The 4,707-nt window shown below is 57.5% G+C and overlaps 1 long non-coding RNA gene across 1 annotated transcript; it reads left to right on the top strand.

Moving 5' to 3' along the window:
* The first annotated feature begins 1,263 nt into the window (after window positions 1–1,263).
* Window positions 1,264–3,377, top strand: LOC128141057 (uncharacterized). Its single transcript, XR_008234883.1, has 3 exons — window positions 1,264–1,530; window positions 1,708–1,813; window positions 2,928–3,377. It is a non-coding gene; the product is annotated as an uncharacterized LOC128141057 (long non-coding RNA).
* The last annotated feature ends 1,330 nt before the right edge of the window (window positions 3,378–4,707 follow it).

The following is a 4,707-nucleotide window of genomic DNA, read 5'->3' on the forward strand; positions in this document are numbered from 1 at the left end:
GGGGGGGGGCCGGGGCCCTGGGGGCTCGCGGGGGGCCGGGAGCACGTGGGCCGGGGGGGGCCCGGGCCCCGTGGCGGGGCTTGCGCGATCGCCCGGCGGGTCCCGGGGAAAGCCCCGAGGAGGACGGCGGGGTCCGTGCCGGACGCGCGGAGCGGCAGCGGGGCGGGGCGGGGCCGCGCCGTGCCGGAGCGGCGGCGGCGGGCGCTGCCCGGAGCCGGGCGGGGGGTGCCGCGCCGTGCCGGAGCGGCGGCGGCGGGCGCTGCCCGGAGCCGGAGCCGGGCGAGGGGTGCCGCGCCGTGCCGGAGCCGGCGGCGGGAGCGCGCCGGAGCTGCCCGGAGCGGCGCTGGGTGCCCGGCGGGGATTGCGGCTGCGCCGGCGTGGGGGTGGGCGGAAACGGAAGCGGCGTCCCCTCGGGGTCAGGCAGCGGGGCTGGCTGCCTCCCGGGGCATGCCGGGAGTTGTAGTTTTCGCGGACTCGGCGGCCGGCCAGCTCCGTGGCTCTCGGGAGCGGCGTAGTCCTCGCTGCCGCCGCGGCCCCCGGAGTCAGACCAGGTCAGACACAGGAGCGTTGCCGGTTTCGCGTGGTTTTCCGCGGGCTTCCCGCCGCGCCCGCTCCCCGACCAGCCCTCCCGGGCGCATGCGCCGTTCTGCGCGTGGGGCAGCCCGGCGCTCGCGCGCGGGCTCCGGCCCCTCCGGCGCATGCGCGGTCCCCGGGAGCAGCGCGGCGGCTCGCAGGGCGCGGGTCTGGGTGGCAGCGGGCGAGCGCCGGGACTGCGGGTGAGACGAGCGATCCCTTTCAGCGGGGGCGGGGCTAGGGGGTGCCTCCTGCCCCCTGGCGGGACGGGAAGCTGTGAAGCTGCCGCCGCGGCAGGCTGCCGGTCCGCCGGAGGCGAGCCGGGCCAGGGCAGCGCTGGGGAGTTCCCCGAGAGCCGGTAGAAGGGAAGAGGGGACGGAGGCGGGCACCCCCCAGGCGCGGCTAGCGGGCGCCCGCCCGAGTCGCCAGAGCTCCCCCGGCCCCACTTGGCCTGTGCGGCTGCCCCCAGCTCCAGCCCCTCCCCTGAAGCCTGCGCTGTAGCCGCAGGCAGCCCCCGAGCCCTGTCGCGAGGGCAGCAAGCTGGCCCTGCGGTGGTCTGGAGTCTCCCTTAACGTGGGTGCCGTTAGCAGCGGCGCGGGGAACGAGCGGCGTCTGCGGAAGGAGGGGCTCCGGCCAGGGTCGAGCTGCGGTAATAATGGTCACTGCTGCCTCTTTCCTTCTCCCAGAGGCCACGCTGTGGGTGCGGTTGTCCGTTCGTCCCCTGGGGATGCCGTTGACTGCAGCAGCCTCAGGCTTGCGTGGGCTGTCTCTGCCTGGCCTCCCTCTCCTTGCGGCGCGGGAGCACAGAGGGACAGGTGGAGCGCTTACTGGCTGTGGACAGGAGCTGCTGAAGCTGACGCTGAAGCTGGAGAGGCCACAGAATGGTAAAGCTGCTGAAGAATAAAATAAAGAGGATCCAGCCACCAGCTGCAGACAGGAGATAGCCTGCCTCTCCAGGTGAGGATGGATCCTTCCTAGTGTAGTCCGCAGCAGGTCCGATCACCAGTGTGCACGGCAGGGTCTGTATGCATAACCAAAACCACAGTACAGCCATGTAGTGTGTGTGCATGTGAGGCTGTGTTTCTAGGAAGCCTCATATTGTAAGAGCTGGAAGACACCATTCTATTCTCTTAGGTGGATGACAGTCAAGTGAGTGCAGCTACAGAGGAGGAAGGGAGAGGGAGAGAGAGACAGACATGTCTGAACTGTCAAATTCTCCCAGCAGCTCCAACAGCAGGAGGTACAGTGAGTCCTGGACCCCTGGGGCTGTGTCACCCCTCTTCTGCATCCCAGTCCCTCCCTGCCCCCACCTTCTCTTTCTCTCACTGCTTTAATTTTTTTGTGGTTTTTTTTTTTTCTGTACCTCTCCCTTTCTTGTTCTCTAAGTCCCCCTCTTTCTCTGTTGTTCTGCCTCTCTGTTTTCTTTTTCTCTCTGCACTTCTGACCTGTCCCATCCCTCTTTTTTTTTATTCTCTGTCTCTGCCTTGCAGCCCATCACTACTTTGTCTTTCTCCATCTATCCGTCTGTCTTCTTATCCCAATCTTGTTAATTCCTCCCTGTCTGCCCTTTAGCCCTTCACAATTCCCACCGCTCTCACCTGTCTGATGCTGTGTCTCTATTTTTAAATTCCTTTCTCTGCCCTGTATTCTGGATACACTTTTACTTTCTTAGATTCTCTTGTTCCAGGTCCCTGTCCCTATGTTTTAACTTCTTCCCTCACTGTCCCATAGCCCATTTTTGTCTTTATTATTCTCTCTCTGTCTGGTTCCCTGTCCCTATTCTTTATTTCCCCTCTCTCTCCCCTTTAGATCATCAGTGTTTTTGATATTTCTCAGTCTCTCTCATCTACCTCACTGTCCCGTTTTTTAATTCTTCCGTTTGCCCTGTGGCTCATCACTAATATTTGTTTTTATCCATCTCTCTGTCTGGTACCCTCTCCTTTTTTATTAGTTCCTCCTCTCTGTCCTGTAGCCCATTGCTATTTCCCCACCCTGTCTCTCTCTGTCTCCCTTTCCTTACTTTTCAATCCCGCCTCTCTGCCCTGTAGCTGATCACTGTTGTAGTGAGTTTGTGTGGCAAGCTGGGGCAGGGGAGTGGATAGGGGCTGCAGGGGTGGGTTCTGTGAGAAGACACCAGGACTTGCCCCCATGTTGGGCACAGCCAGTTCCAGCTCCAAGATGGAGCTGCTACTGGTCAAAGCTGAGCCAACCAGCAACGCTGGTAGCACCTCTGTGATATTTAAGAAGGGCTAAAAAAAAGCTGTGCAGAAGCTGTCAGTCCTGCAGACACCAAGGTCAGTGAAGAAGAAAAAGGAGGTGGTGATCCAGGTCCTAAAGCAGAGATTCCCCTGCAGCCTGCAGTGAAGACCATGGTGACACAGGCTGTCCCCCTGCAGCCCACGGAGGTCCATGGCGGAGCAGATATGCACCCTGCAGCCGACGGAGGACCCCTCGCCAGAGCAGGCGGATTCACCCGAAGGAGGCTGTGACGCTGTGGAGAGGAGCCCACACTGGAGCAGGTTTTCTGGCAGGACCTGCGGCCCCATGGGAGTGACACCACACTGGAACAGAAGAAGAGCACAAAGCAGGGAGGAGCAGCAGAGACAACTTGTGATGAACTGACTGCAACCCCCCCCTCCTTCTCCCCCTGTGCTGCTCGGTAGGAGGAGGTAGAGAAGTCAGGAGTGAAGATGAGCCCAGGAAAAAAAGAGAGGGGTGGGGGGAAGGTGTTTTTCAGATTTGTTCGTATTTCTCATTATTGTACTCTGATTTTGACTGACAATAAATTAATTTCCCCAAGTCGAGTCTGTTTTGCCTGTGACAGTAATTGGTGAGCGATTGCTCTGTCCTTATCTTGACCCACAAGCTTTTTTGTTGTATTTTCTACCCTCCGGTCTTGTTGAGGAGGGGGAATGGTAGAGTGGCTTGGTGGACGCTCGTCAGCCAGCCAAGGTCAACCCACCACAGTTTCCTTCTCTCAGGCTCCCTGTCCCTATTTTTAAAATCTGGCCTATGTTTCTTGTATGTCGTCACTTTTGAAACTTTCTACTTCTCCATCCTTATTTAAATTCTTGCATGTTTCTTAAACCCAGTTGCTTTTTAAATTTTCTTGCTACTTTTCCTTCTTTTTGTCTCCCTGACCTTATTTTAATTTCTCACCTGTGTTTCTTGTACCCTGTTGCTTTTCAAATTTCGTTCTTATGTCTCCCTCTATGCAGCTCCATGTACCTACTTTTTGATTCTTGTACCCTGTTGCTTTCAAAATTTTCTGTTTCCTTCTATCCATCTCCCTGTCTCTAGTTCTTAACTCTTCCCTCTCTGTCCTGTACCCTGTCACTTCTTAGATTTTCTTTCTACGTCTCCCTCTTTCTGTCTCCCTGTGCCTATTTGTTAGTTCTTGCCTATGTTTCTCATATGCTGTTGCTTTTTGAAAATTTTCTCTCTACCTGGCTCCCTGTTTCTGTTTTCTAGTTCTTGCTGTTTCTTCTCCCATATCACTTGAGAATGTTTCCCTGTCCCTTGTCCTGTCTTTATCTTGTTGTCCTGCCAGTCCCTTCACCTTCTCTCCCCCACTTCCTATTATTTATTCCTCCATCTCCATCCCTGTTGTTTTGCTCAGTCTCTCTGCGCTTCTCTCTCTACACTGTTTTCCTGCTTCTCGTCCCTCTCTTGTTCCCAGCATCCCATTTTCTGGCTCCCTGTCTTGCACCTCTGTGTCCCTCTGTCCTTCCTCCTGCTTTACTCTTCCCTTTTATCACCCCATCCTGCTGCCTTTGGGCACTGAGCCTTGTAGCCAACTCATTGCCAGGATTTCTTATATGCATTAATGAATAAATTTTTCCTGCCTCCTCTGTGTCCTTGGATGTGGGTAGGTGCAGGGGCAGGGATAATATGCTGTGGGGCTTTGGCAATGGCCCCTGTTCCTGATGGGCTCCAGCTGGGGCTGGGATGGCCCCAGGTGTGGCCAGTGAGGTTGAGGATGGGGCTGGCCCTGCTGTGTGAAGGGGCTCCAGCTGTAAAGGGGGCTGCCTGGGCAGGGGAACTGGCTGAGGAGGGAGTCCAAGGGGGTCTGGCTGGTAGGTGCCTGCAGCAAGGAATGGCCAGTCCCTGTGGCAAGGAAGGATCCCTCTGAGC

This window comes from Harpia harpyja, chromosome 4, assembly GCF_026419915.1.
Source record: "Harpia harpyja isolate bHarHar1 chromosome 4, bHarHar1 primary haplotype, whole genome shotgun sequence".
NCBI lineage: Eukaryota > Metazoa > Chordata > Aves > Accipitriformes > Accipitridae > Harpia > Harpia harpyja.